General features: G+C 38.1%; 1 pseudogene; it reads left to right on the top strand.

The window, feature by feature from the left end:
• LOC109823300 overlaps positions 2,351-6,318 on the top strand; it is a 9,854-nt pseudogene continuing 5,886 nt past the window's right edge.

Below are 6,318 nucleotides of genomic sequence, written 5' to 3'. Positions count from 1 at the left end.
TGCTCCAGGTCCTTCCACCACTAATCTTGCATTTGGTTACAACCAAACTTTTAACACTATAGAAGACGTAATCAAGGGGAACACTCCACTCACTAATTGGATCATGAACGCTCCATGCGCCATGTTCAAGATGCCTTATGTTGAGAAGTATAAGGGTGAGGGAGATCCGGCAGAGCATGCCTAGAATTTTTATGATCTTATGAGCATGTAGTAGGTGACCAAGCTAATCACTTGCATTGCTTTTCTTATCACCTTGACAGTAAGCGCTAAGAAGTGGTGGAACTCTCACAAAAAGTCCATCCATAGCTTTGAGCAACTCAAACAAAAATTTATAAATTATTTTTTGGCCGACTCCAAGCAAAAGAAGTCCTCCCATGTCCTACTACAAATGAGACAAAAACTTGGGAAGAGTCTTAGGAAATACTTCAAGGGATTCTGAGCCAAAATGCTAGAAGTCAACAACCCTAGCAACATGGTCACCATAGCTGCGTTCTCGACAGGGTTAGAGAATGACAAACCATGCAACTCACTCATCATAGACTGTGCCACCAATTATGAGTAGCTAATGGCTAGAGATCAAGGATACATGGATATGGAAGATATCTGGGCCTACAAGAAGGCGGCTAGAGAAGCCGCAGTAGCAGCAGCAGCAGAAGTCGAGCCCTCTCCAAAAGAGAAGATAGAGAAGGATCCCCCTAGAGCCGACCCAAAGTCAAGTAGAGCCAATAAGAGAGACCAAAAGAAGGAGGCAGCCAAGAATCCGACCCTCACTTCTCTCAACACCACTCTCTCGCAAGCTATCTACTTTGTTTAGAAAGAAGGATACTATAATTTCACTCATCCCCGCATGAAGTCAGATACCCAATTCAGAGATACTAAGCAATATTTCATGTATCACGGGGATCACAGTCATCATATTGATGACTTAGAGTCCTCCAGAGTGATATCGAAGACTTAATATAAAAGGGGTTTCTAAAGAAACTCATTTCTCTACAAAACAGATAAGTGCCTAATATAGAAAAGTCAGGAAGAAGGTCCCGATTCAGATTGCCCCATCCCCAACAAGACAAACAACCCAAAGAGTTAGGCAGTCGAGGTATTATCAACACCATCAGCAGTAGTCCAGCAGTAGGAGGAATGTCCAATAATGCTCAGAAGTAGTATGCTCGATGAGTGTTGGATAACAACATATGTGAGAAGAGATCAAGGACATATAGCCTATTTCCTTTAGCAATGTTGATTTGAAAAGCATATAAATGCCTCATGATGACCCTATCATTATTTCGACTGAGATTAATAGCTTTCAAGTCAAAAGAATCTTTGTCAAACTAGGAGCTCCACCGACATCCTAATCATTAGCACCTTCAATCAGATGGGCATTGACAAGTTAAAATTGCAACCTTGTTGAGGCCCCCACATTGGATTTATAGGATGCTCGCTCCTACTCGAAGGGCTGAATACTCTCCCCTTAGTGGTCGGCAAATATCCTCGTCAGTCCACTACTAACCCAATTTGAAAGTCCGCTTACAACGTTATTCTCAGGAGAACTTCCTTGAATAACCTTCAGGCGGTCCTATCCACAAACCGCCAGATGATAAAATTCTCGACCCCAGTGGGAGTCAGGTTTGTGAGGAGCAACCGGTGAGAGGTCAGATCATGCTATCTACTCTTAATGAAAGGGAAATGGGTTATGGAGATCCTACTAATAGAGAAGACTTTGATATGTTAAGGAAGGTCAAAATCGATTCGAGCTTCGTTAAGTCCTAATGAGGAGCTGTGATCGTGTTCCTATACGAAAACACAAATGTGTTTGCTTGGGGACCCAAAGACATACTAGAAATCCCCCCAAAGTGGTGAGCCATGAGCTCTTAATTGACCGACACTACAAGCTGATTCGACAAAAGAAGAGGCATCTTGATCCAAAGAGGCAGAAGGTGGTTGCAGATGAAGTTGACCGATTGCTCAAAGTAAACTTCATCAGAGAGGTTCAGTACCCAAAGTGGGTATCCAATATGGTGCTGGTCAAGAAGTTCCTTGGCAAGTGGAGAATGTTAGTGGACTTCACAGACCTAAACAAAGCTTGCCCAAAGCATAGCTACTCCCTTCCAAAGATCGACCAGCTAGTTGATGAGAGTGTGGGCCATGCACTACTTAACTTTATGGATGTCTTCTCTGGATACAACCAGATCATGATAGTAGAGCATGATCAAGAGAAGACGTCATTTATTACAAACCAAGGGACCTATGCTATAAGGTGATGCCCTTCGGTCTTAAGAATACAGGGGTCACTTATTAGAGCCTGGTCAATAAGATATTCAAATATCATATTGGCCGTAATGTGGAGGCATACATGGATGACATTCTTGTGAAATCAAAGAAAGCAGGTTCTCAGGTATTAGATCTTGAAGAAATTTTCTCCATCCTCTAACACTTCCACATGAGGCTAAACTCAGTCAAATGTGCCTTCGGTGTGCACTCAATCAAATTCCTTGGGTTTATGATTACCCAATGGGGCATTCGGATCAATCCTAAAAAAATAATCGCTATAGAGCAGATGCCTGAACCTCCAATGTTAAAGGACGTCCAGAAGCTAAACGAAAAAGTAGTTGTATTTGACTGTTTGGTTAACCATCAAACTCTGGCCAATAGCTGAGATTAATTCTTAGAATCTGAAGTGACACATTGAGGATCGAGGCATAACCCACTCTCCTCAAATAGCCCTCAATCAACTATGAAAATTAGAGCTGTAGCAGTCAAAAGAGAATGTGCAGTGACGTCAGCCACCTAAATATGACATGACTTTTAAGTTCCCTCATTTAATGCACATCAACATCCATCCAAAGCTTCTTTCATTTCACTCGGACCCGGCCCAAGCCGGTTCCAAGGGAAATGGGCTAACTGTTATGGTGTTTTTAGTCGCCAAAGTACGGCCCTTTGCCAGCTACAGATAGGTGTCTCTCTCCATGCATCACTCAATCTAAATTGATTGTCAAACAGCCAAGGATCCTAACGTAGCCGACCCGTCGAGTCGATATCTTCTTATGTCGACACGAAAGGTGCTACTTGTCGATCATCTTGTTGAAGATGACTCATAACGAGCCCACTCGACCAGTTATTCGACATCTCCTTATGATGAAACAAAAGACGTTATTTCTTGGCAAAGCTATAGGAAGACTTTAGCCTCGGGCCTCTCCCACTGACAGCACGTCTGTTAGGTCTCATGTTTATGAGCCTACTATCTAATCTAGTTTTGATGATTAGCAAACAATTCCTAACAATGTTTGTTGAGTATTTATAGTTACTTGTTAGGTATTCTATACAAGGATCCTCCGTTGGAGGTTGATTAGATTGTGCCTACACGATCATATTCATTGGAGAATGGAAGGAATTTGGAATGGAGCACGATGCATTCAAGTACAAGACTCACTATTACTTCATCCATACTACATAGAGGAGGATTGCCTAAGATTGAGTGTCACGAAGGGATCTTCAAGCTTGGGTATATTAGTTTAGGTGTTTATACTTTATGTGTTGATACTTAAAGCTTATTTATCACACACATACATGTTTTGGTTTTATAACTTTTAAATTTAAATAAATATGAAACTATTAGTTATATTTATATACATACATACACGCTTCATATTTATCACTTTTATTTTTGGAAAATAATATGTTTATGGATTAAAAACTTGTTTACACTATTTTATATATTTTCCTAAGTCCATTAATCCATTCAAAATGAATATACAAGTTTGTTTGAGAACTTTCAAGTGTGTTGAGTTTTCGTATTTTGGACTATTTTGAAAAATAACAAGTTTTCACAATTGAGAAGTGCAATTTGAAAAATTCTTTTTGTAACATGTTCATTTTTATGTTTATAAATATTTTTTAAAGTTTTATATTTTTTAGAATTTATTTGATATTTTTAAAGAGGGTTTAAAGTTGTCTTTTACTATTCATATTAGGCTGTGTGCATGTTATGAGTCGACTCATGAAGTGTTGTGCAGTTAGTGATTTTTGTCTGCTGAGTCGACTCATTACATAATCAGTCGACTCATTACAGTATAAGTCGACACATGCCTGTCATAAGGCGACTCATAATATGACCGTTGCTCAGTAAAGACTATTTTTCAGATTTTGTTGTTTTTAATATTTTTAGTGGTTTTTACTAGTTCCTTGGGGCTCCTATATATACTCCTTACCCTCTAACTTCTGAGTATATCTAAAAAAAGTTTTAAATACGTTTTTACAAGTGTTTAAGGGTGTTTTAAGTTTGTTTAATAAGTGTATATGTGAAGAGAGTTTCACAAGAGGAGGAGATCTTTTCATCTACCGTTTGAGCTTCAATTTCTCATCTTCATCGCTATTGATTCTTAGAGAAGTTTTTCTAAACTTATCTTCTAGAATATTCATATTTTGATTCATATATATATATATATATATATATATATATATATATATATACATACATACTTGTGCTAGATTGATTTAAGTTTAGTTTTATTTTATTTATTATTTCACACATAACCATTGAGCTTAACTATTTTCACATATTATATAATTTGGGTTGTGGGTGTGATTGAGTGAGCATACACTTAGTTCTCATCTTGTATTAGAGAACAAATCCTTTATTCATGCTTCATGCTTATTTGTTAAGATCATATTATAATACACAAGGACACCGAGAGAAGTGTGTGGTGAGAGACGGGGTCAATTTCAAGAGGAGTGGTGTTGGTAGTGAAGCCTAGGGAGAGGTGGTAAATCCAAGCACTTGAGAAAGTTGACATGGGCTAGACTAACACTTAGAGGGTGTATTGTGTGATTATAATTTTGTGAGTTGTAAAAATTTTTGGTGAGCTAGAAAAGCGATTGTGTGAGTTGTAAACATTTTCGGTGAATGTTAAAAACCGATTGTGATAGTGGAGATTCTCCTTGTGAGTGAGGAGCAGAGATGTAGGTCGAGGGTGACCGAACTATGTGATTATATTATATGTTTGAGTTTACCTTGGCGTATTATTTTTGCTCATTGCTTATTACTTTCTATATCGCCATTATCTCATGTTTATATCATCCTTGTTTTAATTATATATCCTTACATATAATTTGTTGTATATCATAATTTTCTAGGGTATTGTTAATAAGTTTTAATTTGGTATTAATATCAGATTAGATTAGCATATACCCTATTCACCCTCCTCTAGGATAATTTCAATATCGATGTCGCATTTAATGCATGGCATGCGCATCATACCTCTAGTCCTGAAAGTCTTCTTGACTCATCGGACCACGTCAGCACCGTCATGCCTCATATCGCTTTACATTTAATGCTGAGGTGATCTATCCTCCACTCACTGACCGACATGTGTAAAGTAGGTGCTGACGCAGGCGCCAGCCCATACTTCTTCACCTCCTTCCTGTGCTCGACTGAATTGTCCATTTTACCCTTCCATCACAACTATAAATAGAAGTACTATTCTTCCTTTTGGAAGGATTCTAGACTTTGGGACATTTTGGATTCTGATCTTGAATATCTTGTAATCATACTGCACTACACACAAGAACTCTCATAGTTCTTTATTCCCTACTCAAGTTTACCAGCTGACTTGATCGTCGGAGATATAATGAGGGAACTAAGCCTCGTCCTCTTACAAAATTTCTATTTGTGCAGGCTAAAAGCCACTAAACTCAAGATCAGATATTCGACGCAGTGAGCAGTCCCTCTTCAATCTTACCCCTCGAAATATTTGACTGATTGGTTAACCATCATCAACAACTGTGTTATGTCACTTCCCTTCAAAATCTACCGAAAGAAGCCTCGCGTTCTTCAAAACTTTAAGGGGAACAAGTACTACAACAAATTACACTTTTCCCAACGCTTATTCCCGACGCATGGTAAATACATCGCTAAAAATTATGTTTTTCCTGACGATTTTAGTTAGCATCAACAAAACATATATTTTTCTCCACGTTTATAATTTGCATAACTAAAAGTGTATATTATTTGTGACGTTTTAACTTAGCGTCATTAAAATTGTATGGATTTCATGATGTTTTTTATTTTCTTCCGTAAAAATTTATATTTTTAGCGATGTTTTAGGGTTGCCGTCACTAATAGTGTGCATTTATCATGACATGTTAGGTTAGTATCCCTAAAAATCTATTTTTTACAACGTCCCTGTTTTGTGTCACTTAAAAGTTCTATTTTTAGAGACGCTTTTTTATTCATCTGCGTCACCAAAAATTCATTTGTTCCCCCCGCCCCCCAAATTCCATTTGTTCCATTCGTTCCCCCCAAAATTTCATTCATTCCCCCTA

Source organism: Asparagus officinalis, chromosome 9, assembly GCF_001876935.1.
Source record: "Asparagus officinalis chromosome 9, Aspof.V1, whole genome shotgun sequence".
In the NCBI taxonomy this organism is placed as follows: Eukaryota; Viridiplantae; Streptophyta; class Magnoliopsida; order Asparagales; family Asparagaceae; genus Asparagus; species Asparagus officinalis.
This window is presented reverse-complemented; position numbering and strand designations above follow the sequence as displayed.